Source organism: Perissodus microlepis, chromosome 23 (genome assembly GCF_051167445.1).
Source record: "Perissodus microlepis isolate ML-2025 ecotype Zambia chromosome 23, ASM5116744v1, whole genome shotgun sequence".
Lineage (NCBI taxonomy): Eukaryota > Metazoa > Chordata > Actinopteri > Cichliformes > Cichlidae > Perissodus > Perissodus microlepis.
In genome coordinates, this window is record NC_140482.1 from 1601258 (window position 1) to 1608412 (window position 7155).

Below are 7155 nucleotides of genomic sequence, written 5' to 3' on the forward strand. Positions count from 1 at the left end.
CTGTGCGACCCATATCCGATCATGGTGTGACAGTGTGAACGGCACAAATCTGATATTTTCAAATCCGACCTGGGTCACTTTCGTATGTGGTACTGAATCCGATACATATCTGATGTTTTAGAAAGCGACTGCTGTTTGATGGTCATGTCGCACTAAATCCGTCTTTTACGTCACTGACACAAGACAGACGCCAATTATCAGCGCCGGAGAAGACATCGTGAACGCTTCCTGGCCATCCAGCATAGATGTTAGTGAAACTGTTGGGAAGACCACGTTGGAGAAACGTGAACATTTTATTTGTACTGTATAATCTGCAGATTCTGACAGAAATCTGCAGCTATCCTTTGAAGCACTGCTCCTCTAAAACAGCAATAAGGATCATTATTAGGCCATATGTAAATAACAAAATAACTTAAAGCAAAATTGGGAAACGTAAAGTCCGAAACAAGTTTTTATATTAAGGCCATGAGTCAAACAATACTGTTGCTCTGGGTCTAAACAGAGCGCGTTGTGTGTGACGTCTTCTTTTGCGCATGCGGGCCGCTTTGAGGGTTCACACTAGAGCGCGTTTGCTGTCACATTTTATTTGTAGTGTGAACAAGCAGACATAAAAATCGGATTTGATCAAAAAAATCGTAATTGAGCATTAAAACCTGCAGTGTGAACGTAGCCTAAGAGGCCAAGCCAACTCCTGAAAACAACCACACACCGTGATCCTCCCCCCACCAAACTTTACACTTGGCACACTGCAGCCAGATAAATCCTGTTCTCCTGGCAACCACCAAACCCAGACTCATACATCAGATTGGCAGATGGAACTATAACTGGACTTGTTGCACAGGTGACATCCTATCACAGTACATCACTGAAATTCATTTAGCACCTGAAAGTGACCCATTCTTTCACAAATGTTTGTAGAAGCAGGTGTGCAGACTGCTTCTAGACTTGGCGATGAAAGTGATTGAATAACCTGAATTCAATGATTTGAATTGGTGAGTAAATTATTTTGAAAAGGTAGTGTATCTTTGTTAGATAATTTAAAATACATTTGAATTTAATTTCATCAAACTCTTCTGTTCTTTTTAGAGATGTAGTTTTTTATGGTCATTCATTGATCATTAACTTCACTACACTCCTGGACAATATGTGAGGTCTGAAGACAAAGGTCAGAAAATGTCTTCTCTGTTAATGATCATGCCGAAACAGCACTTTTTTTTTTTTTACATGTTTAAACATTGTGTCGCATAAATTCTGCTGATGTGTTGTTGGTTCAGTGAACTTGAGTATCTTACCAAGGAGCTGTCTGCTACTTATCTCTGTCTGAACAATATTTTACAACAGTTTTCAATATTCAAATCGGATAGATCATTTTCCAGGCTATAAGACTCTTGTAAAGCAGTTTAATCACTGAACCTGCTGTGCCACTTTTAACTGGCACATGAACTGCAAAGCCTTTTTATGGAGTTCATCGCTCACTTTCAGTCTAGTATTTCAGGAAATTACTGCACTGGTTAGCACTGTCCCTCACAGCAAGAAAATCCTTGGTTCAAATCCAGGCTGGGGCCTTTGCATGTTCTCTTTGCAAACTCTGGTTTCTCCCACAGTCCACTTAGTCCAACTCCTGAGTCTAGATTGACCATAGGTGTGAATATTAGTGCAAATGGTTGTCTGTCTTTATATATTCACCATGGATAGACTGACAGTTTGTCCAGGGTTAGTCTGTCTGTTGATGTGTTGTGAGGTCAGTGAACTTTCAGTGCTTCAGACAGCGACCTGCTTGTTACGTATCTCTGTGCAGATACAACACGGTACTCCAGTTTTCATTATTCAAATTTTATTTGAATAACCGCCATCATCACCACTGATACCACCACTATGTCTGGATAGAAAAGTCATATAAAACATTTATTTATTTATTTTTAGATTAATTTAAGAAACTGTCTCTAGCAATGTCACTTTTGTCAGCATTGTGAATGCTGAAGAGAAAATTTTGGCTGTTAAGTCAGGAAGACTGAGTTTACCAGACATCTGCAGCCAGCTCGCCCTCTCTGTTTCTCTGTATTTGAATACAAAAGAGCACAATGTCATATCTTTAAGTGTATATGTTGCATTATAGTTGAAGTAGGTGACAGGTGAGTTTTGGAAAGTAATAATATATTTGAAAAAAACAAACAAACATACTGCTGTGTTGAATTTCATCGTATTTACTGTTGGAGTGAGGAAAGGAATGCAGCTTGATGGTATGGATTACAAGACCAGACCAGTAACCAGTAGTTGATAGGGCTGTTAGGCTGAAGTCCACAAGTCATATAGATAAGCAGAAAATCCTTTACTTTGTGAAAAACAATCTATATGTTTGCTGAGTCAGTGAACGTTTTGTGGATGCAGATTGGATTTTCTTCTTCATGAACCTTACCAGTCACCAGCTTCAGATGATTTTAACTGAAGACCAAAACTAAAACATAAGAAAGTGAAAATGATTGTAAATCAAAAGATAACAAATAATTATTTTAAAACATATTTGAGACACTCCTTTGTTGTCTGTTTCTTATGTTTTATTCCAGTAAGTCCAGAGTTGCTGTGGAGCACACACAATTTTCTTGTACATTCTACAATGACAATAAATAGCTGTTCTACCTTTTATGTTCTATTATACTACTATTGGGCTCACAAACAGGAGGCCATCTTGGCCTGCAGGTTTGCTCTCATGGAGTTTCTCCAGCTCCCCCTCCTCCTAACTTGGCCAAAAGTCACAGTAAAACCGTAATGTTTGTCAGAGGTGGGGTAATCCGAGCCAAAGAGTTCATCTGAGTTAAAATGGATGGGAAACATTGTTGAAGGCAGTCTGGGTGTGTATAGGCAGGAGAGGGCTGTGAACCTGTAAACCTCTTGCAGAAATCACTAAGAGTTCATTTGTTTTGTCCAGGTTGGCCACTGGTTTGACCTCCAGCTTCTTCCTGCGGGTGTCTTTGCATTTCTTCAGGTTCACCTTTAAGTTTGGCTGCACTCTACTCAATTGCCAAGGTATTTCAGTTCACTAGTGCTTGTTGTTTGCCAAACAAAATACAGTCAGCCAGCAGTGGCATTGAAATTAAACGCTGATAAGAGGCTCAGAATCCAAGGATAACAGTTTGCTAAATTATCTTTTGAAATAATCAATAAAACTTTGCTTGGTGAAATGCTCTTTTCATTTTAAAAATATGGGAAAAATACAAAAAAGAAAGGATTGTCAGTCCTTCTGTCCTGTTATTGCAACTGGCAGTGAGGAAAACTCTATAATTCTTGCCAGAAGTGTTGCAATTGGAGGTGGTAAAGCATTAGAGAAGAACGAATACTAACCGTCAGAATCCACAGGAGCCTAACATATCTGATATTCACTGCAATGCTATTTTTTGCTGGACTAAATTCTTGATCCAAAAAAATGTTCCTGTTTTTCCTTCTCCAGGAAACAATGAGGATTTAGTTTGCCTGGTTGCTGCTCTCTGTCGATGGACTGTTAAAACCTGTAAAGATGCAAAATCAATAACCCCCTTATAAAAGGTTTAAGAGACAGCATGTAGATGCCACAGAGACTAAGGATAACTGTAATGCATGAATATTAAAGAGGAATATCTACAAAGAATGTAGCAAATCTAAGTATATCAGTCTATTTATCCTTAGTGATGATGGCACAGTCAAATTCATTTATAATGGTGGTGGAAAATTAGATCAAAATTGTTGTATGTATGTATTGTTGTATGACTAGGCATGGGAATCGAGAACCAGTACCCAGGTTTTCAATTGAATTGTTAGTCTGCCTGCCTATTGATTCTGCTTAGTTCCACTTGCACTTGCACTACAATTAGCTGATTTCAGTTTGTGTACCGGAGAAGGAAAATAGTGGTGCAGTCTGTAGCAGTGATATGCACAGTACTTTAATTTTTATTGCACTAAAGGACAAGAGCACAATGGTACACTGGAAACTGCAACGCACACAGAAACAACCACATTATGCTGCTAAGAAAACTTCTGCTCTTCATGCTAACACAAAGCTAGCCAAGAACCCAGGGTGACATTAGCAGCCAGACCTTGCCCTTGACGGTGTTGAGTGTAATGCGTTACTAAGTAATGCGTTACTGTAATTAAATTACTTTTCCACTGAAAAAGTAGAGTAACTAATTACTGTTCATTTTTAGGCATTTTAATTACAGTTACTTACAATGTACTTGCGTTACATTGTAAAATAATTAAACTTGCTGAATATCATTATTTAATTTCAATAATTTGTCCTCTAAACGTAGAAGTAAACTCTGCCGCTTTAACATCGCTGTAGTGCAGCTGCGCGTCATTTCGCGTCAGTTTGCTGCACAGTCATATTCTAAAGCGGAAGCTGTTGGACTCGACTGAAGCGAGTGGCTGTTTTTTGAAATGGACATATTCCCGTGTCTTCACTTTTCTGAAACAAGCAGACAAGAACATTACAGTAATATGTAAAAACTATTTTTACTCATGCTAAAACTGTTAATAGCACGAGTAATCTACTGAAGCGCCTGACACAAGAGCATAGACGAACACTTCTGAGTGATCCTTGTTCATCATCCACGGTTAACTCCGCGGCAACTCCTGCTAAGCAGGCAAAACGTGATTTTACTTCAGCAGCACAGAAAGCGTCTCAAGGTGAGCTTAAAAAAATGATTGCAGGCCACATTGTGGAAGAGATGCTACCGCTGCGTACTGTAGAGTCTCCGTCTTTAAAAAAAATTATTTATTATTACTTTGGAGTTGAGACACAAGATGAACTTTGATGGAAAGTTTATTGCACTTAAAAATTTAAGAAAAAAACAGAAAGAGAAAACTTCCACCGCAGAGACAAGCTTGCTTGTCAACACTGGTTGCAGGCAGATTCAAGTGCCGGTCCATCTGCTAGTGAAGAAATATCTAATATGTGTAAAATATGCCTTAGTAAGAGGCACTTTTATGTCAATTGATCATAGCACAGAAACAGTACTTGCTTGATGCTCTTGCATCAATGCCCTAAAGATCAATAGTGACTTACAAAGAGTTTCAGTTTAAGTTCTGCTCGATCTCACTGTTGCTTTCAGCACTGTTGACTGTCGCATTAGAATTCAAAGGCTTCAAAACTTTGTTGGTTTAGCAGATCAGGTTCTTGCTTGGCTCTCATCATATCTAAAGGGTACTTTTTATATTTCAATTAAATGATCTGTGCCAATAAAAATTTTCTCGTTTGGCTCTCGGCGAAGGCAGTCGCACTTTTCTCCTCTCCTCCTTACCTTATCTTCCCTGCTTAGCTTCTCTTGTCTCGTGTGTATTACTTTCCCTGGAACACTCTCTCACAGTCTGTTCTCTAAACCTAAAAGAGAATTATGGATTTGATCAACTGGTCTCTGAATGCTATTGACACCCTTTAACGAGAAGTCTGGGCTCGGGAGAGCCCGAGTGCCCTGGAGGGACTTTCCCTGCCGGATACATGATGGACGGGTGGCAGAGGATCGTGTGCCTGGTGGGACTGTCGATCGAGGACGCTGAAGATATCTACCTATGCGGAACCATGATAACAGGGTTCTTGCTGATCGGAGCTGGCTTGGCCCTGGCTTATCGGAGAATTAAGAAAGCGGAACCGGCTGTTCAAACCCCCCCAAGGCTGCCCGCTGGGATTGAAACGATGGGACGAGGCGCGACTTCTCAGAACGGGCTCATTGAGTGCAGCATGGTTAAGACCTTGGAGAAGCTTACGGCCAGTGTTGGTCAAGTTACTTGAAAAAAGTAATCAGTAACTAATTACTGATTACTTCCCCCAAAAAAGTAATCCCGTTACTTTACTGATTACTTATTTTCAAAAGTAATTAATTACTTAGTTACTTAGTTACTTTTTTAAAACACGATTTACAACCTGAATAGGTGATAAAGCGATAGATCTTTCAGCCCAATTCTACTTTTTCTGCATAATCCATCATACAAAATGTAATCAAATGGAAAAGTCTCTTTTTTTTAAACTTGTTTTATCAGTTTTAATCTTTTAACTTTATGCATCAAGCAAAAATTAAATTATCTGCAACATTCTCTGACTGGAAGAAATTAGTTTAACATTTAAACCTATTTTCTGCACATTCCAGCACATAAAATAAAATATTTTTTGTGTTTACACTCAGTCTTTCAAATAGATGCAAGTAAAACACAGCAGAAAATAAATAAAATCAAAGACTAGCGGTCCTGTTGCTCTATTTTCACCTGTAAAGCAGGAGCGGGGTAGGCGGAGGTTTACCCTGGTGCAGGTGTGCCGCAGCGCAGTTGAAGAATCCGCGAGTTTCTCTGTGAATTTCCCATTACCTCATAGCGCACTCGGTGCTTGCTCGGAAGTTTAGGGGTTTTTTTCCGCTGTAAAAAGAAGTTTTCTTCCCACGCACAAGGGACGCTAATGTTTTTGTCACTTTTTATGGAATCAAACTCAAAATAAGGTCAGTACTTAAATGCTGCACGCTCATACTCTCTCCGTACTCGATATATACTCCATTGTTGATCTGCACACAGCTGTTGTCATGAACGTCGCTTACGTCACTGTCATGAGACATTCTCGCAAAAAATAACGGTTTTAGTAACGCAGTAAGGCAGCGTTCCTACGGGAAAGTAACGGTAATCTAAATACCGTTTTTGCAATAGTAATCCCTTACTTTACTCGTTACTTGAAAAAAGTAATCCGATTACAGTAACGCGTTACAAGTAACGTGTTACTGCCCATCTCTGCTTACCGCTGCCGTGAATACTCAGAATAACACCTCTGAGCGAAAGTTGGATTACATCGTAGAACAGCTCACTGCAGTCGTGAGTTCTCAGAATCGGCTCTCTGAGCACAAGAATGCCAACACCACAGAGCGCAAGTTTGATAACATCATGGAGAACAGGGCTCGCAAAATCGCTAGCCCGACGTCCCGGGGCTAGCGATTTTGCCAGTCGGGCTACCAAAATCTATCTCTGCCCTGCCCGTCGGGCTATCATAGGAAGGAAAAATATATGTCAATGGTTTTGCATTCTTTCGGAAATGTAGCTGGGTAATTATGTCATTGGCATCGGTGAGCCACTGTCAATATGTGACATATTGAAATCGCGTTTGAATTTGCGCTTGTTTTTTGCTTTCACTTTGCAATCGCCCGAACTGTG

The 7155-nt window shown here is 39.8% G+C and overlaps 1 protein-coding gene across 1 annotated transcript in view; it reads left to right on the forward strand.

Annotated features, from left to right (window-relative positions):
• Nucleotides 1-881: 881 nt before the first annotated feature.
• The window catches only part of LOC146360700 (cytochrome P450 4F3-like), a 28996-nt gene continuing 22722 nt past the window's right edge, over nt 882-7155 (forward strand). Inside the window, exons 1-3 of the mRNA XM_084921699.1 lie at nt 882-992; nt 1087-1165; nt 2927-3024. The gene's annotated coding sequence lies outside the window, so the exon portion shown is untranslated. The remainder of the gene's footprint in view (nt 993-1086; nt 1166-2926; nt 3025-7155) is intronic.